This window comes from Catharus ustulatus, chromosome 2, assembly GCF_009819885.2.
Source record: "Catharus ustulatus isolate bCatUst1 chromosome 2, bCatUst1.pri.v2, whole genome shotgun sequence".
NCBI classification, from domain to species: domain Eukaryota; kingdom Metazoa; phylum Chordata; class Aves; order Passeriformes; family Turdidae; genus Catharus; species Catharus ustulatus.
The window spans coordinates 51,810,437-51,837,363 of record NC_046222.1 but is presented as its reverse complement, the minus strand read 5'-3'; the positions used below and the strand labels follow the sequence as shown (position 1 = coordinate 51,837,363).

Here is a 26,927-nt window from a genome sequence, read left to right as displayed (position 1 = left end):
ATTTCACGAATACAAGCCGCACCAATTTGACCAAAATTTTGGTGGAAACCCAGAAGTGCGGCTAATATTCCGGGGCGGCTAATCTATTAACAAAATTGTAAAAGCTGCCAACACGGAAGTGAGAGCCCGCGGCAGCCCCAAGCCAAGCTGGAGCCCGGCCGGCCCCGGCAGAGGTGGGAAAGCCTGGCAGAGGCGGGGCCAGCAGTGTGGGGGCGGGCGGCAGAGCCTGAGCCAGCAGGGCGGGGCAGGGGGGGCAGCAGAGCCTGGGCCAGCAGGGCGGGGGAGCCCGGGAGAACTGGGGCTAGCAGTGCAGGGGAGCATGGCAGAAGCAGGAAGGCCGGCGGGTGGGGCTGCCTGGCAGCGGGGGAAGCCCAGCAGAATCGGGGCCAGCAGCGTGGGGGAGCCCGGCGGTGCGGGGGCCTGCAGTGCCGGCCAGGGCGAGGAAACGCGGCGGCGGTGCAGACGGGAGGGGGCGGCCAGCGAGCCTGGCAGGGGCGGCGCCGGCTGGCCCGCGGGCAGGGCGAGTACGTGAACGCAGCAGCGAGGCGGCCGGCATGCCTGCCAGCGGCGGCGGCGGCAGGCCGCCGGCAGGGCTAGGGAATGCGGCGCGGCGCGGCCGCCGAGCCGGGCGGCGGCGGCGGCAGCCCGCCGGCAGGGCTAGGGAACGCGGCGCGGCGGCCGAGCCGGGCGGCAGCGGCGGCAGCCCGCCGGCAGGGCTAGGGAACGCGGCGCGGCGCGGCTGCCGAGCCGGGCGGCGGCGGCGGCAGCCCGCCGGCAGGGCTAGGGAACACGGCGCGGCCAGAGAGCCGGGCGGCGGCAGGCCGCCGACAGGGCTAGGGAACGCGGCGGCGGCCAGCGAGCCGGGCGGCAGCAGGCCGCCGACAGGGCTAGGGAACGCGGCGGCGGCCAGCGAGCCGGGCGGCGGCAGGCCGCCGAGAGGGCTAGGGAACGCGGCGGCGGCCAGCGAGCCGGGCGGCGGCAGACCGCCGACAGGGCTAGGGAATGCGGCGGCGGCCAGCGAGCCGGGCGGCGGCAGCCCGCCGGCAGGGCTAGGGAACGCGGCGCGGCCGGCGAGCCGGGCGGCGGCAGCCCGCCGGCAGGGCTAGGGAACGCAGCAGCGGGGCGGTGCTGACGGGAGAGGGGGGCCAGCGAGCCCGGCGGCGGCGGCAGCACCACCCGGCCAGCCCCGCCGAGCCGTGGCGCTGAGCTGGGCCACCCGGCCCCATCGGCAACCATGAGCGGGCCGAGCCTTCCTGGCCCCGCCCCGAGCCAGTAAAGCCCGCTATGCCGCGATCCTGTTACTAATTGGCCAATTTGTGAAAGCTGCGCACGGATTCTCGCGACGAACGAAAGTGCGGCTAATATTCGGGGTGCGGCTTATCTATTGACAAAGACAGCAACATTGTCGAGGCACCGGAAGTGCAGCTTATAATCCGTGCGGCTTGTATTCGTGAAACTACTGTACTCATCAGTGGATGATTTTTACTTATCTAACATTAAATTGGGATTTGTACTTGGCAAAATACATAAGCTTCAAAGGAGCAGAATATTGTTATGGCAGAAACTGCCTACTGCAGCCTGCCTCTCTGCTCTCTGGCTGCCACAGCTGCTTCACAGTGATGCCTCCTATCTCTCCATCTGAGAAGCTTCAGGACTAAAGAAAAAGAGGTTTGCTCCCAGATAGAAAAACTGGCATTCATTTGCAACCAGCCTCTACCTTGCATGTAAGTGGAATAATTCAAAAGTCGGTACTACTGACCCTCTGTGCCCAAATACTGTGGTGATCACCAAGTTTCACAAGTCTTTACTGTAAAAAATGCACATAACTGTGTTGCACAGGGCACTGTGGGTTCCTGAGGAGACCCTGAGCTGGGGAGTGCAGAACAGCTCACCACAGAGAGAAGGACAAGTAAATCCCTCCCTGCCACCTACCCAGCTCTTGTTCAGTGCTCTGGACACAGTCTAAGGAACCTCCCTGCATTCACAGCTGGTAACAAAATTCTGAGACTTCACAAGATTTTTGTTTCATCTCAAAATCCTTTGGGAGCCTATAGATGTGATGGTAAAGGAACAGAAGTAGGATAAAACTTAGAAACGGAAACTTCAGCATTGCAGCTCATATTGGACAAAAACAGAACATAAGCAAGTCATGGAGGCATCAACACAACTGCCAGCATCTTCTTGCCACATTTGATTCTCAATTTCATTAAACCCACAACAATTCTGCAAGAATTCAGAAAAATTCTCCTCAAAAACTAAATGGGAATCTCAAATACATTACTCTGTGGCTCAACATACGATCATAAACTCATATCAATCACCTTCTAGATAATTAATGTCAAAAATCAATAAAAGAATGAGCATTTCATTTTTATGCTAGCTGCCTTTGGACTGCTTAGGGCCTGCTTATGGCCCCAGCTGAGAACATCTTCTCAAATGTGTACTTTTGTCTGGTAGGCATTCAATCTCACATGGTCTCAAGTACTGTGGTTGTTCTAGCATCTCTACACGTGTGCAGCTGACATTATACAGACAATATCCTGGAATACATGATTCACTTTTGGGTATTTTGCCCCTCTGAGACACTAAGTTATACAAGCAGCAATTCCAGTGATTCAGGCAGGCAGCTAGAAAAAACAGACCTCAATTGCTTTCTTTTTAAAATGTATACTTGTAAATTAAGAAGCATTTCAAGATTAGGCATCTGTCCAATTCTTTTTATCATTTAGTGCATTATGCTAATGAGGATGCTGTTTCTTTAATTATATCATTTGAAGAAAAAATTGCATTCAGTCCCTTGATCTTCTTTAAAACCATTCCCATGCTTGATTCCCCTATAGGCTTTTAATCACGCTGCCTCAGTGTGAAACTCTGCATTTGAGCAAAACTCTTTTCAAAACTGGTTCACAGAGAAAGTTTAAATTGTTTTCTCTCATTGGAGCTATATCCTTTACCACTTGGCAGCTTTAGGAGGAAGAGCTGTAAGATCCAAACTAGTACTAGCTAGAATTAAGAGTAATGCTGACACCTAACATGTAACATACTGAATGCCAGGACTTGTTAGACAGGGGTAGAGAGACAGCTGAAGTGAGCTATAAAATAATATCTTTCCATGACACTTCACAGTAGAATTCAGAAAATCCTATTTAAAATAAAAGCACATTTCATCAGTTGTTAAACTTCACTATGCAAAATTACACATATATGATGTTCATGGGCATTTGTTATTAGTCAAATGCTTCACTGTGGTTTTTTGTCTGTTTTAGCACACACTACAGTAACTAAGGCATATGTATGTTCCAATTACGGTATATCCATTTAGAGTTTAGCTGCAGTATTGGTTAACATGTTGCGCTTTCATCCTGCACTGAGAGACTGGATTTTGTTGAAACTAAGAATCAAATTGCACTAACATCTTGAAACAAAGTATTTACAAACAAATATTCTGACACCTCATTTATCTGTTTTGCCATAAAATTGGCTTATACATGATTAATTATGAAAAATAAGCATAGCATGCTTTCATGCACTTTTACTTTGAAATCCAGGTCACACTTTGTTTTGAAATTCAGAAAAACAATATGAATAACATAATTAACATATCAGAAGATTCTTTGCAAGTAACTTTATTTAAGCAGGCTGAAGCAAAAGCTTATGAAGTTGTTGCTATTCTGTCATTGCAGACAAATCATTTCTTAACCCTTGTGTATATACTTCACTTTGACTAATCCTTCGTACTGAAAGGATATTTGGAGTAGACATCCTCATACTAAGACACAACACAATGAAAACAGTGTTCTTTCCCCAAAACACCTACAAACTAATTCCTGCTCTGTGGATTTGTTTCCAGCTTGGATGCTGCTCCTAAGAAACAAGTCAGTAACAGTGTGGTTACAGATGGGAAACCAGAAATTTGAGATAGAGAATCAAATTCTTTTAGGTTGGAAAAGACCCTTAAATTCATCAAGTCCAACCAATAACCCAGCATTGCCAAGTCCACCACTAAACCATGTCCCTCAGTGCCACATCTGCACATCTTTTAAATACCTCCAAGGACAGTGACTCCACCACTTCCCTGGACAGTCTGTTCCAATGCTTGATAACCCTTTCGAGGAAGCAACTTTTCCTAAAATCCAATCTAAACCTCCCTTGGTGCAACTTGAGGCCATTTCCTCTTGTCCTTCTGCTTGTTACCTAGGAGAACTTGTACCTGGTTACACCCTCCTTTCAGGTAGTTGTACACAATGACAGGGTTTCCCCCCAGGCATCCTTTTCTCCAGGCTAAGAAACCCCAGACCTCTCAGCTGCTGCTTTTAGGACTTGTGCTCCAGACCCTTTCCCAGCTCTGCTGCCCTTCTCTGAAAACGCTCCAGCACCTCAATGTCCTTCTTGAAGTGAGAGGCCCAGAACTGAACACAGGATTTGAGGTGCAGCCTCACCAGCACTGAGTAAGGTTTTTCATAACCCACCTGAATATGTACAGTGAGTCTTTCCACAGGTTCACCACTCATGGCACTTAGTTGCCAAAACACCTTTGTGATGGCATATTTCAGTGTTATACTGTGCTTTTCTCAAGCATTTGCATTTGGTCACCTCATGAACTATGCACAACCTGTACAGCTCCTTACAGACCCTCCTCAATCTAGATGTGAGAGTCATTTCTGGCAGCAGAACAAGACCACACCTTGACCAGCCACGTGTTTCATTTAATGAGAATTTAATTTCAAGGTGTATGCTGTTTTCACTACAAAATTCATCTTATCACAGTAACAGCCATTTCTCATTACTTTACTTTCAAGACCTTCACAAAGAATGGAGAAAAGAAGGTTTATCAGCTTTTGACCTCAGCCGCTTTCTAGAGGCAGCCCCAAAGCCAACTGCAGCATCAACTCCAGCTCAGGAAGTTTGCCTTGTCTGCACAGCAGCTGAGCAGTGACCACTGGCTTGCAAAAGGCCACATGGGCTGGGAGCTGCCAACAGGAGAGGTATGACCAGCAAACAAGAGCCTCCCCATGTCAAAACAAATGGCCAAACTACTTGTGACTGGTGTATTGCAGAGCTAGAAATAGAAAGCAATGTTTTCACCATACTGCTGGTATTTGAATAGCTTCTCTTTTAAAAGGGCAAATAGTTCATTCCCTTGAAAACTTGCTTGTAGTGGCAGCGGCTGGGCTCCATTTCAGTAAATATTAGAACTGCCTTTTTTTAAAAATGGAAGCTCAATTCTTTTAAAGGTTAAGAAGGTAACAGAAACACACTAATAAAAAAAACACTAAAAGGCACTGTACTTATTTATGAGAAAAAGTATGGGAAGATAAAGCCACATATGCAAGGAAAGCAGAGTCTGGAATATCGGCAAATGACAAGCTGAGAGAGAGGCTGAGGTTTGCTAGAAATCCATCAAGTGAGGCATTCCTCAAGAATGTATCCTCAAAGGTAGGAAAAAATATTGTCATATTGAATTTTACTCTAGCAGAGAATCTGTTCCAGAAGGACCACTTTAAAAGTGTGGCTTTGGAAAAGTCTGCAAACTTTAGCCATGGCTTAACACAAGAGAGTAGCAAAATCGACTCCAGCTGGTGTCATATTGGACTCCTACTGGATGCAGGTAAACCATTTAAATAGAAAATTATGATTCACTACAGGCAAAGGGTAATGCTCTAATTTGCAAATGTGTAATCTTAGCCAATACTTAATTTATTTGTCTTGTTATTTTAGAAGGACCATTTCTTAAAATTAAAAAGAAATCATATGTAAAACTTAGCAGGGGAAAATAGTCACATACAAAATTATAAAAGGACCTGCTAAGGGATGTTTTATTACATGACAAAAATAAAAAGGAAAAATCACTGTGCTAGAGACACGAAAGGAAGCTTTTATGGATGAAGAGTCCTGGCTACAGAGAGTGAAAGCAGCAGCAGAGAAACCTGTAAAACAAATGCATAGTACATAACAGATGGAGGAAAGACACTGTTAGCAATGAATACAAATTAACATTGCAGAAATGCAAGCAAACAATGGAAGCAAAAAAATAGTATAAAACTATGATGACGTTTATGACAATAGGAGCTCCTCCCTAAAAGGAACAGGAATAAAAAATGCCAAGCAATGATAGCTGGACATTCCAGACAAAAATTATCAAAAAATTCAGAAAAAGACAGATTTGACACCTGCTTCTCTGCATTGAGAAAGATGCAAGATGCCCTACTCACTTGTTAGAGTGATAATGACATCACTATAACTTGAGAGAGCTTTAAATAGCCCCTCAGTTTAAACCCTGCATTCAAGAGCAGAGGGCAGATGAATCAATAACTTTTAATTCAATGACTCTTTTAAAAAAAAACATAGTTGCATGGAAGGTTCCTGGTGACTGGCAAGATTTACTAGCAAAGCAGCATTTACAAAGGTTAAGTGGGATAAGCAAAGCACCTATGGAGCAGTTAAACTGACATCAGTAGTACGCAACAGCAGGGGAAAATTAGCATGGGACACAATCAATAAGGCACTGAAAGACAGTCACATAATTAACACCAATCAACACAGCTGTATGGAAAACAGGCCTGGTCATGTAAATCCAATCATTTGTATGCAGTGACATCATTTGATAATGGTATGTGCTGACAGGACATATTTCTAGCCCTAATTTCACACTGCACAGTGATTTAAAGTCATGCTATACATGAAATCCTGAATTAAAAGATTCACCGTACTAAATCAACACTGCTCATAGCAAGTGCATTTCAAAAGTGACTAGATAAATGGATAACTAAATGGAGAATCAACATGCTGATAATAGAATCCTTGTCAGTCCAGCAGGGAAAAAAAATTAAGTACGATACTTGGAAGCTCAAAAAAGATACAGATTGTCTTGGAAGGTAAGGGTCATTATTTACTGAAAAGAATTTAATGGTGACAGGGTAGATTGATTACTACTGGCTTCCCTTAAATCAAGACCTGGTCTCTTTCAGAAGGATGTGCTAAGTACAGAAAAATTAAAGGACTACTACTGAAATACTATGAATTCCTCTGACCTCCACAAAACAGACAAGAAGAATAGATAGTCATGATACTTTGGTCTTTAAATTCATAAGCCTAGGAAACAATGATTCAAACTTTATTAATCCCTCAAGAATTTAATGCAATAAGTCAATCATGCTTAACCCATCTGATACAGTGTAAAGTGTCGAGTATTTCTGTGGGATTTCAGCCATAATCCAGTGTTAAATTACTGGATGACTATTAAAATATCAAGTCACTTCCCTGAATTTCTGATTTTTTGGCTCTGATTTGGAGAGCAGCAAAAATCTATGCCTATGCACAAATAGGGAAGGACAGTATCAAACTCTCGATCCACACCTCCCCATGCAGATCACCTTGACCTGTTCCTGGGAAGTGTTATTAGCAGTAACAGTGCCAGAATAGTATTTCCATGGTATATCAGAAAGCCTCCCAGCAGGCACAGCTGTGACTAACACTAATTTCATGCAATTAGGGTTGTGCTCTTGCATATCCATCATCTTCCTAAGCCGTGCTCCGAGATCAGTACAAGAGGTAAAAGTCACTTTAACCCTGCCAAATATTATTTGATTCTGTCTGTTTGAAACAAAACACAGGGTTTGAAAATGCCATTCCTGGAAACAGCTCTGGAATGGGCCAGGAGACTTTTACTTCCAGTTTTGCAGCAGGCACTGAAATTGCTACAAAGTTTATAACCCCAGTGATGAGAAGGCACGGTTACAACTGCTTTTAGACCAGAGTCATTTGTAACAATGGAAATGCATTAAAAATATTTCTGTACAATCTTTGCATCACTCAGTGTCCTACAATGTTGTCCTCAGTGAGGAGATGTGCATTGCACTGTGCATTCTGTTCTTCCACATGGGACAGCACACAGAGCTGGAACATCACAAGGCACCCAAGAGCCCATCAACACAAGATTTGTCTTCTTTGGTGTTTAGCCACCTGACTGCTGCAGGAATATGACCAGCATGTACACACCACCCAGAACACAGTGACACTCCAGTGTGATCACAGCCATAATCACAGTATTGGAGACTGAGTGGGACTGTCTCCAGAAAAACAGCTTTTGGCTTTGGGTCTCCCCTGTAGAAAGAGCAACCCTTATGCCATGTTGATGTCTGAACCTGTCCAGCCAAACTGCTTTTTATCACTTGAGGGACAGGATCGTGCCTGGCCACAGGAGATGCATACACAGAGGCTTCAGCAGGCATAGTTATTGCTCACCATGAACACAGCCTCATGCCACTACAGCACAATTTTACCAGGATCTATGTCACAGCCATCTCCCCACTGACAAAGTTATGCCTTCCCAAGCATGAAAAACTATCTTCAAATATTGCTAGAATGCCTCAAAAAGTAGCAGGATTAGTTTTGGTACATATAGTACATTGGTTCAGATAGGTATAGCATACATTAAAAATATGACTAACAAAAAGCAAAAACATTAGGAAAGCAAAGGTCTGTTTTTGTTTAATAATTTCCCACAGTAAAAGCCACATGGTCTGCTTTGAAGTCACGTTTATCTCTACTGCTTACACAATCATTAAATGGAATTTTCATTGGATAAAATAGCGCTATTCAAAAAGAATCAAAGACTTCTTGAAAGAGTTCTGTGGCGGCAAATACATTTAAAAGATGAAATCAGACATTAACAATACAGAAGACAAGCTTACCCAAAATGCTGAAAAAACAAATTTTTCTTCCATTGGTGATAGTTTGCCTTAGAAGACAGTTCCAGGGTGGAAACCTTAAAAAAATGGAAAGGAAAGAAAAAAAACAAAACCAAAACAAAAGACTCATTAAAATTAGAGTAGGTAACAAGGGCATACACCATCAAATCTTCTGTAAACACAGTGCTCAAGATTAAACATCCTGCTCTTCTGATTAGGATCCTGTCCAAGTTTCCTGACATTAGCTCACAGATAAGCTGATTTGCCTTAGCACTGAGTGAAGAAATGCACCTACGCTCAAAAGGAGAAGAGGATACAAAACCTTTGTGAAACAAACTCCACATTTTCTGTTCCTCTTCCTCCCAAATATCTTTAAAGTAAGTCAACACTTGAGTCAAATTTAGGTACAGAAACTGAAGGGGAAGCACAGATTGCACCCAGTCAGGTTTAAATTTATTTACAGAGATCATTGTTTTAAAGACACTCTGTGCTACTTGACACGTTGTCCCCTTGCCACATTTTGATGTGATATGGGTGATGTGGTGTTGCTCAGGGAGATTTAGCCGCATTTGCTTGTGATGAGATCATCCAGAAAATGTACGGAGGGAAAGAAAAATAAGAAAGGGTGAGGAAGATCATCCAGAAAGCATACAGAAGGAGCTCCTCACAGAAGTCAGGAAAAGATTGTAATCACAAAAACTAAACATTGTGAATCAGAGAATGTGAGTTATGTCAAAAGACAACAGGTCAAGGCAGAGAAGGAAAGAAAGCTAGTCCTCAGATTTGATAAGAAGTCATGAGATGTGCTTTTACCAATGGTAAAAAAAAAAAAAGCCAAAGTCAAACTGCTGATATTCAGAGATGAAACAAGAACAGGATCTCACAAGTAGCACTGATCAGACTAAAAAGATGGCCAAAAGAGATGGAAAAAGGTTGGGATTTTTAGAGGGAAAAAAATTAAGGGATTTTTTTTTTTAGTTATGTCAGTGATGTTCATTTATTTGTATTATAATGGGAAACAGCAGATATTATTAAGACATACGAGTGCATGGAAGACCAAGATGAAGGATCTGACTCTGGGACAAGAAGAGCAGGTGAAGTTTAGATGAGACCTGAGAGTATAATATAGAGAAGGGAAGACAGAAAGAATGGGGAAGGACAGGTAAGGGAAGAAGGCGAGATCATGACAGTATTTTTTTAAAGTAAGTCCAAGTGGAGAAAAGTTAGCTGAAAATCTTGGAAAATATTAGAAGATGGAAGATGCCAATAGCATTTTAGGAAAGATTTAACCAGTTGTTCAAAATGTTTTGTTCACATGCAACTGATGGTAACCATTCACAACACATTTCACATAAATGTGGTAAAATACCAAATCCAAAGTACAGTAGTTTCACGAATACAAGCCGCACGGATTATAAGCCGCACCCCCGGTGCCTCGACAATGTTGCTGTCTTTGTCAATAGATAAGCCGCACCCCGAATATTAGCCGCACTTTCGTTCGTCGCGAGAATCCGTGCGCAGCTTTCACAAATTGGCCAATTAGTAACAGGATCGCGGCATAGCGGGCTTTACTGGCTCGGGGCGGGGCCAGGCAGGCTCGGCCCGCTCATGGTTGCCGACGGGGCCGGGTGGCCCAGCTCAGCGCCACGGCTCGGCGGGGCTGGCCGGGTGGTGCTGCCGCCGCCGCCGGGCTCGCTGGCCCCCCTCTCCCGTCAGCACCGCCCCGCTGCCGCGTTCGCTCGCCCGGCTGGCAGGGCTGCCGCCGCCGGGCTCGCCGTCCACCCCGCTGCCGCTTTCGCTCGCCCCGCGCCTCGCGAGCGCCGCGCCCGCCCCGCGGCGCTTTCGCGGCTCGCGGCTCACGGCTCACGGCTCGCGGCGGCGCTTTCGCGGCTCGCGGCTCGCGGTGGCGCTTTCGCGGCTCGCGGTTCGCGGCTCGCGGCGGCGCTTTCGCGAGCGCCGCTTTCGCTCGCCCCGCCGGCAGGGCTGCCGCCGCCGCCACCAGGCTCGCCGGCCGCCCCCTCCCGTCTGCACCGCCGCCGCGTTTCCTCGCCCTGGCCGGCACTGCAGGCCCCCGCACCGCCGGGCTCCCCCACGCTGCTGGCCCCGATTATGCTGGGCTTCCCCCGCTGCCAGGCAGCCCCACCCGCCGGCCTTCCTGCTTCTGCCATGCTCCCCTGCGCTGCTAGCCCCAGTTCTCCCGGGCTCCCCCGCCCTGCTGGCTCAGGCTCTGCCGCCCGCCCCCGACACTGCTGGCCCCGCCTCTGCCAGGCTTTCCCACCTCTGCCGGGGCCGGCCGGGCTCCAGCTTGGCTTGGGGCTGCCGCGGGCTCTCACTTCCGTGTTGGCAGCTTTTAGAATTTTGTTAATAGATTAGCCGCCCCGGAATATTAGCCGCACTTCTGGGTTTCCACCAAAATTTTGGTCAAATTGGTGCGGCTTGTATTTGTGAAATTACTGTAACTCTCAGCAAAGCATGCACTAATGACTATGAGATCTGTATTTTAATATGAAATCCTAGGTATGTTTTACTTTTCCCCCTCACCATCTTCCATTCCCCAGCAATGCAAGTTGCTTCTTTTCAAATAACTCCATTAAATTAAGTTGTGTGTTCAGCCTCATTAGCCACCAACTCCTTTCCCCTGTGGTTTTAATTAGATAGGTCTTTGTGCTCAGCTACTTCAATCCTTCCCCCAAACAATCCCACAATGTTGCTTCTTTCATGTCCTCATTCTTCAAATGCTCCCAATCACAGCAGAGGCAGCCCAGGTGATCAGGGCATTGCAGAGCTCTCCCATGGAGATGGCGAGGCAGGATCTGTGCCCAGCAATACACACACACTCTTTGGGCAGGGCAGAGTTGCCCTTCCACACTGTTTCACCCATTTTAAATAAGAAAATTCAATTAATGACCATTTATGATAGACTCCAGGGAAAGGTCAGACCCTCTGAGTAGACACTGAGCCCCAAACTTTTCCCAGCAGCCTCCTTCCTGCTCCACGAGCCATCCATCATCTCCACACCCAGCCCAGGAAATCACAGAGCAAAAACAAGGCCCCTACACCCCACCAAAGCTGGGGGGTCACAGGTGTCCTCTGAACTCAGGATGATATCTGGCTACAGCTCTTCCCCCACAGCACCCACCCTGGAAAGCCCAGCACATCCCTCAAGGCATCAAGACATGACACCATCCCACAGACAGAAGCAAGGCTCCAAAGGTCTGACCTAGCCTTTGGTCTTTTTGGTTTTTGTTTGGTGGGGTTTTTTTTCTTCAAACTAGTACACAGGAACAAAGCTACAAAAACCATAAGATGGCCAGTTTCCAGCTGGAAATGGAGGTAAATGCTGATGTTTCAGGAAAAATAAAAAGGAAGTGACAAAGGATCAGGTCTACTCATGAGGAGCAAGACAGGATTTTCTAAGGGCAGGGCTCCTGCTTCAACCACTATTTGCAATCTATTAGAAGAAAAACCATAAATCCAGCAAGCAGGGTTGGCAGAAAAGCCCTCAGAGCAAAGAGCCTCTGCTCCATTGCTATCCTGCAACCCCAGAAGAGAGCCTGGGGAGCTCAGCACCACTCCCAGGCTATTCCTGGCTGCCCAGGGTCAGCAGCGGCACAGCGGGGATTAAAGCAACTTAGATTTGTTATGTAAGGGACATGTTGCTCATGGCTTCTCTCAAATCCCAAAGATGTTGCTATTATGTAATAGCAACAATCAAACAGGGCAGCCTTTCTGTGATTTGTTTTTTAAAAAAGTGCTGAGCAGCTAAAAATGAACAGTGGGACTCTGTCAGAATCAGTGTTATGTTTTCCACTCTAAATCCAAGTGTGACCTTAAAGATGTTGCAGTTTATAGGGACAGTGACTCAGCTCTCACTTCACTCAAGCTACAGAAAACTAAAATAAAGCAAACTTTGTCCACCTCCCCACCAGGTGAAGAGCACAGCTTTTATCTTCCGAACCAAGCCCAAGGGCTTTCATTGTTTCAGCACTAGTATCTTGCTGGCTCTACTAACATTCAAGGATTACTCATACGAATAAAGGCTGTGGACCTGGCTCTGAACTTTGCTGCTGGGATTGGATGGTGGCTCTGAGCCACTCTGACACTTGGGCTTTCATCAATGAAAAAGACAAGCTCATTTGGCAAAGTCACAAGAGTTAGTCTTCTTAAATTATTACTAAAACAATTCTGATGGTAATGCACACGATTTTGCCTGATATATCTATCCATACACATTACTTAAAAAAACATACATATCAATGCAACAAATGCCATTGTTTCTGTAAGCCACTTAACTCATACTTGGGACATGCTCCAGCAATATCAAGGATTCATAGATGCAGATGTTCCAGGGAGTCCCAGTTGATAATTTAATCAAGCTGTTGTCATATAAAGATTAGCAGTTCAGCCAGTCTAGTTTTGTTTTAGAAGCTTACTAATTTCCAGTTTACAAACCATGCCCAAAGAATATTTCCTTTTTTTTTTTCTCCAATGTTTTCTTAGGTTGAGATCTGAAAAGGAGAAAAGCACTCTTTTGATGTAGATCTGATTCCCTATCTATTCTGCTAGCCTCTCAAGCTTCTAACACAGTCTCAGTGCCCATGTTAAATACTAGATGTGATCCTTTCAGGACTAAACCCCAAACAACCTATCCAGATTATGTTGGTGATACAGCAAACCTGTCCTAAGCATTTGCACCTGATCTCTCTAACACTTCTAGTCTTGTTCATGCAGTTGTTTGATTCCACCAAAGCTCATGTGAATTGTTTCCAGAGGTTGTGTTACCATTCCTTCCTTTTTAAAGCCTCACTATTATATCACACCAAGAGCAAAACAACTCTTCAGCAGCAGCAAGAGAAGGACCTAAAATCTCCATGGCCTTATAGACCAGAAGAAACAAATTCATCCTTAGAGCATGAGCCTGTTGAGCATGGTCAAGTGTAATTCACTTTTAAATTTCTTTTCTGTGCCCAGCATCCTGCCAGCTTTCCCTGTGCATAGCACATCATGATTCCTCCCAGCATTCTGGCACAAGCAAACTGCATTAGGCTCAGAAATGCTTAGTACAAAGCTTTAATTTTTTTTGTCCCATCACAATCTAATTCTTATCTAGTAACACTAACATACTCTGGGGCACAAAAACCCATTACTTGGGTAATGGTCCCTCTGAATTTTTCTGGCAGAATAAATCTGAGAATTATTGTGAGACCTGCCTCAAACTGAAATCACAGGTGGCTGAAAGGGTTGCTGTTCCATGTGCCCCACGTGAAACCTGGCAGAGGACACAGGCCAGAGGGCAAAACCACTATCAGAGCATCTCTATTTGAGCTATCCTTGCCTGCCAGACTGGCTCTTTGACAGCCCCAGTATTTTGTCATAACATAAAGCACCCCGTGGGGATAATAAACGTGGAAGCCAACTCATTTAGGATAAGCTATCAAATAGTTAAAATTCAAAAAGTGAAATTAAATAGAGAAACTAATTTGCCCAGTATCTGTTTTAGACACTTGTTTACTTTTTAGCTATGATTTCAAAGGGAAGTTATTCTCCTGGAAGTGCTTGGGGATTATGCTCATGAAGTGAGACTCACATTGTGCAAAGAAGAACAAGTTATACCTTTCTTTCAGCTTTGCATCCCATGCAGCAGCTGTTTCAAAGCAGTTTATAGCCCTCAGGCTCATATAAGAAGCAGCAACCTTTATTACACCAACATCTGAATTGAGAGTCACAGCTGCAGGCTGGGAGGGGAACCCAAGAAAATTTTGATGCTTTTGCTAGTTTTGTGGATTGCATAAAATCACTGATCTGCCAGTTATGTCACTAACAGCAAAAGCCTGGTAACTGCTGCTACACCAGATGCTTCTGAGGATTAAGCCATTTTCAGAGATATTTGATGTTGAGACCTCTGCTGGAACAAAACAGACTTCATCATCCAGAGTCCCCAAATGCTCTGCAAGACTGATCCAGCACACTCCTTCCAGTTTTTGAAGAAGCAGCTAAGGCATAGTCTTAAACCAAAGTTATCATATTTATAGAGGAACAAAACTTGAATTTCCTCACCTTCCAGTCACTGCACCACTGGTGCACTATATGCTATGCCACACTACATCACAAAAGTGACAATAACTTTTCCTTGAGCAGAAAACAGTTCCTGCCCTAAAATGTGAGGATTCACTATCCCAGGAGTTTAGACACTGTTTGCCTGACTGCCAGCTTTGTAGCCTATTAATTTAAGAAGAAAATACAAATCCTTAAAGAAATTACTGCTTAAATTGAGTCTTTCATAAAGCAAGGTCTAGCACACAAGTCTTATAAAGAGCAGCTGAGGGAGCTGGGGTGGCTTAGCCTGGGGAAAAAAGTCTTGGGGGACCTTATTACTTTCTACAGCTGCCTAAAAAAAAAGGTTGTAATGAGGTGAGGGTGGGCCTCTCCTCACAGGTAATAAGCAACAGAACAAGAAGAAATGGTGTCAGTTTGTGCTAAAGGAGGTTTAGGTTGGCTATTAGAAAAAAAAATTCTTCACTGAAAGAGTTGTCAAGCACTGGAACAGACTGCCCAGGAAAGTGGAGTCACCTTATGTGGAGGCATTTAAAAGGTAGGTAGATGTGGCACTTGGAGACGTGGTAGACTTGGCAGTGCTGGGTTAACAGTTGGACTATTTTTCAAATGCTTTCAATATTTCAGAAAAATGTCTTTTGGTTTCAAAATACTGACCCAGTTCGCTGTCATAACAGACTAACATGGGGCAGAGCTTTAATTGGTATAAATCACTTGGTTGTCAAGTTACAATTTATAGTGGCGAACCATTTCTCCACTTGCTTTGCACCCTACAAACCCTTACTAAGAACGTATTTCTTATGAAGTCGTTGACAGTGGCCAGTCACATGGTTTCAGCATTTGGTTGTACTCTGGAGATCTTTCTGGTCACCTTAGATGAAGCACTGGATCTTATCCACTTTCCAGTTCCCCACTGGAAAACCCAGAATAGCAATGTAATAGCAGTGGGCAAAACAACAGCCAAATCAGCTTTCCAGAGAGTACAGCATCAAATGTATAGCCAGCAACAGAAAGTGACAGCATTCCCAGGCTCACAAGGATGCTAGTTATCTTAGGATAGTGCCGGAGTAAGTTATACAAAAATCCATATGAATTATTTTCCTAAAGAAAAACAGGTTTGAGTTTGCAGTAAAAAAGTTCAGCTACAAAACAAACCACCATGCACTTGAGTTTTGCTCTCCTTTGCTACTTTCTTTCCAATTTCAGTGGCTTATGACTTCTTTAACAAAACTGACTGCAGCAGGTTTGGTAATAGTTGTATTTAAACAATGTCAGTATAATTATAAATAGCTTATGATAAAATGCAGTACTTGTCTAGGGAAAGCATTTGCTAAATCAGCTGTGTCTCAACAGTCTTTTTAGCAAACCTCAGCATCCAGACAAGGGAGGACGGGAAGAGATCTTCTTGCACTGCTTGCTGCTGGCATTTCAGCAAATATCTTCACCCAGATGTCCATTACTGTGCCTAGATCTTTTCTCCTACAGAGCCTTCAATCAAGTGTTAAAACCACCAACTCATTGTGTATGAGTCTCTACTGTATGGTGCTTCACTTTATCATTGTATGATTTCCCAGAGAGCACACATTTAGCTGGAGTTGGCTGTAACTCTGTCCTACGGTGATTTCTGGTGCTTCCTGAATGAACTCAGGAAACAGAGAGCACACACTGAAAGCTGAAAATCATGGTTTGCCTAACTTGAGAGGACTAATTCTCACTGGTTGCCAAGTTCCCTGCACAGGCTGTGATGTGTGTTACAGCTGTGGAAGCTGCACTTACACTGTTAGCTCTCCTCTCCTATCTTCCTAAATCGCTAGCATTGCTTACTGTAACATAAATGTTTCTTGCATAAAAATACACCCTCCAGAAATTAACACCGGGAGTTTAAACACTGCTTTCCTGCTTGTTACAGTTGATATCACTAAAACAAAACACCCTAGAGAATTTTACCACAGAAAGAGCTTTGCTCTAAAGAAATAAAAAACTACTTATTATGACCCAGCCCCACACTTGCCATTTGTTAGAAACGTAGCCAAATATCCACCTCTGTCCTTAAAGAGACAAATATACAGAGAAATATGGTACCAGATCAAAAGCCACTGCAAACAAACCACCTGGACACAGCCTTACAAAGATTTCCCTCAGTGTCTGTGTCCCATCCCATCATCCCCAGGTAGCAATTTCCAAACTCCCAGTGCAGCACAAATAATTGCTTACAGAATCCCCCTTCTGTACCTTAAAACAGAGCTGATTCCCCAGAAATTACGGTGAGGCTAAACGCCATAGAATGAGAAGTTAACCCTCATTTGCACACAAGTAGCTCGCTCCTACCGCTCTCCGGCAGCACAGGCTGCGCTGTTCTCCACAACAGATTGCATAAATAGGAGACAAGTAGCTGGGTATATTTAATTGCATTGGAAACAGGCAGACTGGTAAAGGGTTTATGTAGCATGGGATACAGAAAAGCTCACAGCCCTGCTTGAAACTGGCCATGAGAAACGATAAAACCCAAAACCATTGCACTGGATGTAGAGAGCATAAAACCACCCCTGTATGAAATCACACACAAACCAAAACAAAGCGTTCATGCATCACATTACACCCAGCTCATCGGCTGCCAAGTGCCTCCCTAACGCAGTCACCCGTTGCAAAGTTAACCTGCACGCAAACACTTGACATGCAAATGATTTTGCTACCGATGCCTTAGTATAAACAAATATTTCTAATGCTTGAGCTGTTCGTTTTTTGGTTTTTTTTTTAACCTTTGCAGCTTTTAACGCAGTGATAAATGTCAAGGCTTATTCTTTCCATGATCAGTGCAACCAGGGGTCACTGGGTCCCTAGCAGAGGGACCTGCAGGGAGCCCGTACAGGCTGGTGCGAAGGCACACGAGCGCACTGTTACCTTCGGGAGGCGGTGATGGGGACCGGGGAGAGAGAAGCAGGGGCAAAGATAGAGAGGGAGATAAAGCAAAGAGGAAAAAGGTACTCGTACTCATTTAAACAGGGTTGGAAAGGACCGACCTAGATGAACAGCTCTTCGAGCAGAGGCATTCTACTTGAGTAGAAAGACCTGGATTCCCTGCCCTATCTTCCACGCTTTTAGCCTTCCCTTCCACGACAAATGCTGCTTTTTATTCACAGTAGCTTCTTTGCCTTCCATCATTTTTCGGAAAAATAATGGGATGCTGTTACACGCCGTGAGAGTAATAGCAGCATCTCAGCGCTGCGCGCCCGCGGGTGGCCGGCAAGCCATGAGCCCTCCGCTCGCCGTGTCCCGGGGTCCCCAGCCCTCCCGGGACCGAGTTTCCCCAGGCACTGTCGCCCCGCTGGCAATCCCGATCCGCGCACAGACGCTGCACGGCAAGCGCAGCCCGCTCCAACCAGTCCGGCATCCTCAGAACTTTTGTCCGAATAGATTTCATCACTAATTTTATCCACCCTGATAAGCCGCGCTCGCTCCCCCATCTCCTGCCCGCACCAGGGATACAGGAGCAGCCTCCAGCACCCCTCCCGTGCAGGAGCCATCCCCATCTCCTGGAGCTTTAGCCCACGTCCCGTTCCCGGCGCCCCGCGAGCGGTCAGCACGGAGCAAGCCCGGCGCGATGCGAAGCAGGGAGAGCGGCACAGCCACGAGGTGGGAGCGCTACCTGCGGGATGCGCGGCGCTCACCTACCCGTGTGCCGCTCCCGGTGGTGCCGGTGCCGCTCCCGGTGCCGGGCCGGGCGGACGGCGCGGGGCGGGCGCGGGCCGCGCTTTTATAGCGGGCGCCGCCGCGCAGCAGCGCCCCCTGCGGGCCCGCCCGGGCAGCGCACCGGCACCGCGCCCCGCACCGCGCCCGCGGCTGTGCGGCGCTCCCACCGCTCCACCGCCGGGTTTTGTTCCCCAGGTTTGCGCCCTGGAAGCACGAAGTGCTTGTTAGTAGGTTATGGAATGGCTTTTCATTTTTGTTTTTTCTTTTTTTTTTTTTCCTTTTTTTGGGGGGAATGTTTAGGGTCAGCGTCTGCGTCGTAGTATCTCAGATGGCATCAGGCAGAAACGCGACTTGCTCGTGGCGTGGCTTTTCTGCTCCCTGCCTGGCTCCCTCGCTCCGAGTTCATTTCTCTCTCACTTTAAATAGAGCAAGGTAATAGAAAAATAAATTAATAAATACGCCAGCAGAGACACAAATTTGCTTCTCAGCAAAACTTGTGACTTGAAGGGTAATCTCCATCACTTTTGCCATGCTTAAACTGCAGCCCAAGGGTTTTACTCCCACATCAGAGAGAGCTCTGTGGTACCGGCAGAGGATCTTTATTGTGCATTCACATCCTTATCTACACCTACAGCCCGTGCTGCAGCTCTCTCTGTGGGCTTTGTTACGTTCCCGGTGAGCTAGCACTCATTATTTCAATCAGCTGTTAAAATCGGCAGCAGGCACGAGATCAGATGGGAGTTTTATGATCTGTGTCTGATACTGGGCAACTCAATTAATTTTTATTAAGTCCTCTGGGCAAATGCATGAAGATCTGTTCAGGAGGGGGTGATGAGGGATTCCTAGTTTGCGAGGCCAGCCAGATGATGCACAGAATCCTCCTGTCTGGGAGCCCCCGCAGTGATGCCTGGAGACACCGGGAGAACAGCCAGGAGCTCACACAGAGGAATGAGACAGAGTCCCTAGGAGTCTAGGGAGACCTGGGAAGAAATGTCCATTATCTGCATCCCAGTGCCAGCCTGGCCCTTTGGCAGTTGGGATCCAGTACAGTATTGAGGAAAGGCTTCGCTTTCCCAGTGCCTGTCTGGTCAGGCTGGTGTTACAGCCTCATACAGCAGGACAGCCACTGTCATAGGATATATCCTTATTTCCCAGGCACACAATAACTTCCTTATTCCTGCCTGTGCTCAAACACACTGTGCTTGCATCTGTCTGCAATCTGAAGTGCCAAGTACCATCCCTGTGGCACCATAAGGGTGTCTCTTATCCTTAAAGGACCTTCCTTTAAGGTTTGTCTTACTGCTGAATAAAGCTGTGTTCCTCCCTTCCCCCTCCCCAAGCCACACCACGCTGGACTAAATGTTACGCTTCAGTTACAAAGACAATGAAGATAAAGGATCTTAGCTGGAAAAGTCACTGAGAGCATCTCTCTGGCCAGCACAAAGGAGGACCCTGACAAACCAGGCACTGGCTGGTTTATCTGTGGTGGTTTAGGACATGAACCCTCCTGCCTACCAGCAAAGCAGGCAGGACAGGAGATGTGGCTACACCTCAGCTCACCATTCAGAATATTACTGATGTTCAAGCCCTGAGCTTATCTATGGCTAAAATAAGGAGAGGGGATTCTGAAGATGTTAATGAAGCCATCCTGTACTTCAGCCATTGATTTTCAGAAAGCAGCAGTGCCATTTGTCTTGTCCAAAGGCATTACCATGAAGCCATTGATGACAAGGACTTAGCAGGCTTTCACTGCCCTCTTTTACATCATTATTTGAAAGGACCCACTGGCTCTATTAAAACAGGGACAATAACAGAGAAAGTCCAAATTTACCCAAAATATTAATCAGCCTGGAAAAATCTATTATATGGAAAAAAACCCAGATACATGCCAGCATCAAGTTTCTTCCCTCAATCATTTTTGCAAACAATGATTGCTTCCTTTCTTTGACTTCTGATCATGGAACTATTGCACTCTAAAAGATAATTCATGCTGTTATCACAACTAATTAAAAGCTACTTAGCTGTAGAATGTGGCCTCACTTTATTTTTAGAGTCTGTGCAGAACTGAAATTATCTGCTGTAGATAATTCACACAAACTTGTTTTTCTTCAACATTTGGAAGAGAGCTCTCTAGCCTATACAAATGTTCAATGAAAGATTTCTTATGAAACTCCACCAAGCAGAAGGCATAACATTAGAATAGTTATTTATGCTGTAAAGAGTAAAAGAAAAATATGAGAAACTGAAGAGTGGATGGCTTTTATATATGTAGGCAGAGCAGTTTCAAGCTGAACCCACTTTGTTGATGTGCTTAGGAACAAGCTGCTGCAGCTACAGAGAGGTGGCAGAATAGCCTCACACATAGACCTGGAAAGAGAAGGCAGTGAGGAGGCCCTGGCCCAGGCCTGCCTTGGAGCACACCAGACTGGATAGGGCCCTGATGGAACTGGGGAATGGCATCACCACACACCTTGGCCATGGCCCACCTGTCAAGCCCCCCAGGTGTCCTTTCTCTGTCATTAAGAGCACGGTTGGTCTGCGCACTGGAGGCACCTTTTGCTGCACATCCAGGCTTCATCCCTGGTGTTTAAACAAGTACCAGGAAACCTCAGTGGCTCTGATTGCACTGATGGACACAGGGGGACCAGGGAACCGGCTGGATTGGTGATCATCCATGCTGATTAGTTGTAAGTGTGTTGCAAGGCCAGTGCCATGTAGCCTGACATGGCAAGTCAGTGCCTGGGCACAGCCTGAGGGGTGGCACACAGGAGGGACTGTCCAAGCAGCAGAGATGGAACAGCAGTGCTTCCCATTTCCTTCACCCTACACAGTCTGCCAGCTCTGTCACAGGAGGCTTTTCAGCCACAAGCTTCACTCCAAGTCATGCAATCCACACCCTGTTTCATGCAATAAAACACCTTGCCTGTGGGCTGCTGCACAGCTTTACATTTGCTCAGGCAGCACAGGTTGGGAAGAAAAAAAAAAACAAAAAACATTTCTGCATTAATACCAATGTCTTAGGGCCACAGGGGCACCAGATGGAAGACTAAGATCAAGCACTGTGCAGCATGGATATAGCCAGTCTGTGCCCGTGGCAGCTCCTGGCTCTGTTTACTTAGTGATAAATACAAAGCCAGGGATGCCAGAAAGCTGCATAAGGCTCATTTCTCTGCAGAAATAAGCAAGAGACACAATTGGTGTTCAGCTTTGCAGATTATCTGGGAATTATGGAAGTCAGGGGGGAAAACAGCCTCCCCTCCTATGCTTAGATAAGGCTGCAAAAGCTGCAACATCATATTAAGGCTGTTAGCTCCAGAAGATTTGTAATAGGTTTTCGAACCAGGGAGGATGCAGTTTGGGTCTGCACGAGGAAGGGTCTGCAGAGAAGCTCCTGGGCTGCAAGCACTGCTGAGGGCACAGGAGAAGGGACTAGAGCTGCTGCCTGGGGGCACAGATACACAGTTGCCTGCTGCCCAGCTCTGACTGGGTAAGATGCATAAGCTGCTGTCTCCTGAGGGAACTTTTCCTTAGCCTTCCACATCTGGGCTGCACAGAATTTATGAGCAAAATTATAGCAGTTGAAAGTATGATTTTTTTAATATATATTCTTTTGGATTGTTTTTGTTGGTTTGGATTTTTGTGTGCATTGGGGGGTTTTTTTGTGTTGTGTTGTTTGTTTGGGTTTTTATTGGTTTTTTTTTTTTTAATTTAGGTCATTGCTAGTCCCAGCAGCTATTTTTATTTAAATGCCATCTTAAACTTCATTTGCACCGTGTAAAACTCAAGTGTTGACATACTTGTCCCAGTATGAGGCTATCTAATACTATCTTCTTGTCTTGAATAGCTGTAACAACACAGGCACTTTTCCATTAACACAAGCGGTGACTGGGTCACTTAAACTGTTATCAGTGTAGTTAAAGTGGGACAACTCTTGTGTCTCAACAAACACTGAGAAGCTGGCTCTGTCTATGACTGCTGCTCTTCCCGTCAGGGGAGGGACTGGCTTGACACAGCCTGCCAAAGAAACCTGCACTGTAAAGATGTAGGGGAGCTCTATGTAAATTACAGCTAAACCAACTTATTCTTTCATCTGTGAATGCTGGCTGGCTAATTTAATAAGAAATAAATGGCTGCAGTCAGGGCAAATCTATCATGTAAAGCAAACAGTCTTGCCCAGCAAAATATCAAGTTAATCTATGAAGTTGATTTCTCCTTCATTTAAATTATGAGGGCTATCATCTACAAGTCACTAGTGACTGAAAATCCTGCAAAAACATTACATTAGGCATGCTAACAGCAATAACCTGCTCATTTTTGAGTAGAGTACAACCAATTGGTTAGGATGACTTCAAATACTCTTCAAATGGCTGGATTATTTTAAGCCATAAATTCAAAATCTTCTGGGATCACAGTAGTTGCTTCTCTGAGCTGTGGTATTGCTTGATAACAGCAGTGAAACACTGCAGACAGATGATAAAGCAGTTTGATGTGAGCTCTTGTGAATGACACCGTGGAAGATATCTGTCCCATGAGACCTGAAGAATCCCAACCATGAAGAAGAGTAATTGCGGTCAGATAAAAATGGCAGCTTGCATAGCACATCAACTTGCTATCTGAATAAATATAATTGAGCACATTTACTTGGACCAGGGGGACTTTTCACATGCATAATTTCTAATCATCATGAGAAAAGATTGCACAATTTAAGTAATATTTATACAGTCCTTTTTTTTCCCTCCCAATTTGTACTGAAGAAATGTAACAATTGAGAAAAACTCAGCTGTTGAGGCAGCCCAAGCAGTGTGACTTTCTGTAGATTATGGATTTCCATGGATTTATCCAGTTGCATATATAAATATGTGCATATATACCTATATGTAACTGCACATACACAGTCAGCAGCCTATTTGCATATTGCCTGCATCTACTGCCTTTTGAGCCACAAAAATCAAGAGCCCCCAGATCCAAACAGTTCCTGCTCAAATAGCAGCGCACAAGACAACAGGATGGTCACATTGCAGAAGAACCACCTCCCTCCAATTCCTCTGCCAAGAGGTGGGATTTAGACACTGTCAGAGCTCAGAACAGGAAAACAAGGAGGTCCAATGTTAAGCCTGGAGTGGCCTTTTCGCTTGCACGCTTAGGGCTGTGCCATCAGGGGACAGACTGCACCCAAGTTGCACCTTGCTGACCCGTGGGTGGGAAGGTCTGATTCTCCAGTCCTTTCCCCACACCTCAGTCCCAGCCTGCCCCTCATTTCCCCAGCCCTGCTGGTTGCTGAGCCCGCACCAGTGCCAATTCATTTCACTAACCCTGTTCAAACTGCTCCAGCTGTCATCACACAGCAGGGCTGCGTCCCTGCTCTCCTCATAGTGGCCCCAGCACTTGCTGGAGCTGCTCTGAGCCATCCCAGAATTGCAAGAAACTACCAGGACAGAAAAGGTCCTCTCCTGAGTTTGCACCCTGAACTGCAGCAGCAGCAGGGCTGCAGCACAGCACTGGGAATGGAGGGCAGGAGGCAAGACCCTTGGAGTCAGCAGCAGGGTGGGCTGAGGGCTGATTTGGCAACACAGCCAGTCTGGTTTAAGGTGGTTCATTTTCTGTCAGACTGATGACTGGCTGGCAGAAAATGGGGGAAAAAATTAAGTAAACTGATCTGTCTCACAAAGGAGTTCAGCGAGCATCAGCATTGGTACTTGAGGTGGAGTGGGGAGAGCAGGAAAGGGTAAAGGGAAAGGAGAACATGGAGGGAAGAGAAGGATTTCAGCTTTTGTCACAGCTAGTTAGATTGACTCGGTATCATGCAGCTCTGCTCATTAAAATGCAGCTGGTCACCCAGAAATCCTCCTCTACACAAAGGAGGCCAGACCCCTGTTCCCTCCTCTGCAGGACTGGAGGGCTGCCCAAGGAACTTCATGGGAAGGAGCAAGTGGAAGGAAGGACGGCCAGCGGGAGTCTCTGTTGTGAAACCACAGACTGAGTCTTAAAACTCTGTCCTCACACTACAGGCTGGCTTAGGCAGCTGAGGTGCAATTTTTAAAATTTCAAAAAAATTATTTTAGGAAAACAGTCCTTGTGCAATGTAGTAAGTGGTTGGGCTTCCACAAACAGGCAGCAGAATGGGCTGCAGACTGTGGGGTGCAATAGTCCTGGCTTAGGGTAAGATTGCACGCCAGCCACACTGCCCCTTCAGCCACCCAGGAGCACAGAGAAACAAAGGGCAGGAAGAAAGGATATGTAATGGAGTCATCTTGTATGAGTCAGCGAAGGAACAGGGAACAACTAGCAGTGAAGGAAGCAGAGATACACCTTGTCCTGAAAGCATGGGTAGGAAGAAGGACCTGGACCTAAATTTAGGAGCATATTAAAATTAAGTTATTGATACACATCCAGCTCTCCTTTGGCAGCCCACAAGTGCACGTTTGTCTGTGTAGCTTACATCACATCTGTATCCATCACTTTAGAGATCCACAGCAATTATTCAAGCCCCTGCTCTAACAACCATCCTCATTACTTTGTTCTCCATCCTTTACCTTGATTGGCTCTCGATTCATCTGAGAAGGAGGGAGAGGAGGAGGAAGATGTGATCAAATGTTCTGCTTGGCTGATAAAGTGACTGAATTCACTGGATAACAAAACAGTTTTTCCCTCAGAATTAATGAAAGAGAGGAGGCTGTGTCGGGGACTTAAGAAATATACCTTACATACACAAGAACGGAGTAATATTGTGTGGAGAATGAAGATGCAGGAGCAGGATTGTCCAGATCATCACCTGAGGAAGACACAGGCAATTCACTCTCCTGGCTGCTTGATCCATAAGAATGAACACCCAGCATCTTTTACTGTGAGTGTTTTTGGTGCCTCTTTCTGAGCAGCCACATTCAGCATCATCTTCCTCAGATGAATCAAGATCAGTCAAGTCAATGCAGCGTGAAGGGCAGAAAGAGAGGATAATGCTTGAGTGCTCTCTCTCTAAGCAGCCAAGATAATTTCCAACACTTATCTGCTCATTAATCCTGAGAGAAAAACTGCTTCCCTATCCATTGCATGACTAGTGCTCATGCTTTTCAGGAACATATTCTCAGTGGGAAGGAGATTGTGGCTGTGCATTTCTTCTGACTAGCAAAGTAAGGGTTGAAGGTTCTTCACAGCTCTCTCAAGGCCTGTAATTTCAGTTCTCTGAATGTTGCTGTATGCAGAACAGGAAAACTGGAACTTTTTATTTTAAGGTATCCATGCTGTGGGGGAGCCAGGCTGGTTAAGGGGACTTAGGCAGGTTAGATACAAAACAACATTGCAGTCAGATGTTTTTACATACGGTTATGGGCCTTGCCAGACCCGCTGGATATTCCCATTTTAGAGGATGCAATGGTCAGAATAGGCTGTTGTAAAATCATACCCGAAGATATCCTCCTCAGCTGCCTGCTGGTCTGATTTATACCATGGCTTTGCAAATCAGCAGTAGGAAACTACACCCTGTTTTTGCCAACTATCACTATTTGGACCTGTGAAGAACAGAGTAGTTTTTTTAACAGAACATTAGATCCTGTTTGTATTGGTTCTTCTGAAAACTCTCAGCTTAGGATGCACTGTAAATAGTGACCAGGGAACACAGAACATGACCAAGCTCAGGCTGAACCAAGCCAGCATTGCTGTAGTAATGGTAGATCTACATGCCTTTATCTGCATTTCCTCCTGGGAGAGCTGGGAACTGTCAAAATCAAGAATAAATTGAAAACAGGGATGGCTTAGCTTTGTCATCTAGTATCAGCTAGTTTTCCTCAGAGTATGTTTAGATTATAGCACTAAAGAAAATAGAAGCTGGTTTACAGTAGAGCTGCTGTAACTGTCATTCAACTGATGGTAATTTTCAGGGAAAACTCACTGAGTATAACCATGTGAGGGAGGAAAACAGCCACAAATGAGGACCAGGAGGAAAACAACAGCAATACAGTCACAGCCAGGAAAGCAAAGAGAACTGACACTCATGTGGATGCAGAATAATGAGCTTTGTGGAGCTATAACTGACAGTGGGGCTTATCAGCAGTCTGAAATGGCAGGGATGCTCCAGAAAATGATATTGCAAATGAAGTGGAAGAATGAAAAGTTGTGACAGTGACTCTGACAAGCTTCAAGGAAAGTGAATTCTTCAGCAAGTCTTTAGCAGGCCCATAAGCAGCAGTGACACTGGCTGCAGATTCTCTCCTGAGGGCAGCTCAGCCCAGTAGCCACCGAGAGGAGCAGTGAGAACAGAGCTCAGCCCTGACAGAGATTTCTGCATACTACAGACAACTGAAAAGCTTCAAAGAAGGACCATTATTTATACAGCCCTTATATTAAAACCTGGGCCCTCTTATATACCATCATCTTCCTATCAGCCAATCTTCTCTGGCTTTATGGCACCATCCAGTAACACCCCAGTTAAACTGTCAAACTTTTGACCCTCACACTTTTAAACCCACGGTTCGACAACTGGGTCCAACAGCCAACTGC

General features: G+C 45.8%; 1 protein-coding gene across 4 annotated transcripts in view; it reads right to left on the bottom strand.

The window, feature by feature from the left end:
- MTUS2 (microtubule associated scaffold protein 2) overlaps positions 1-18,467 on the bottom strand; it is a 271,182-nt gene extending 252,715 nt beyond the window's left edge. For 2 of the 4 annotated variants that reach the window (XM_033087045.1, XM_033087047.1), the window contains exons 1-2: positions 18,413-18,467; positions 8,694-8,767 (exon numbers count right to left, since the gene is read on the bottom strand). The gene's annotated coding sequence lies outside the window, so the exon portion shown is untranslated. The remainder of the gene's footprint in view (positions 1-8,693; positions 8,768-18,412) is intronic. The other 2 variants (XM_033087051.1, XM_033087049.1) reach the window with 2 other exon arrangements.
- Positions 18,468-26,927: the final 8,460 nt, after the last annotated feature.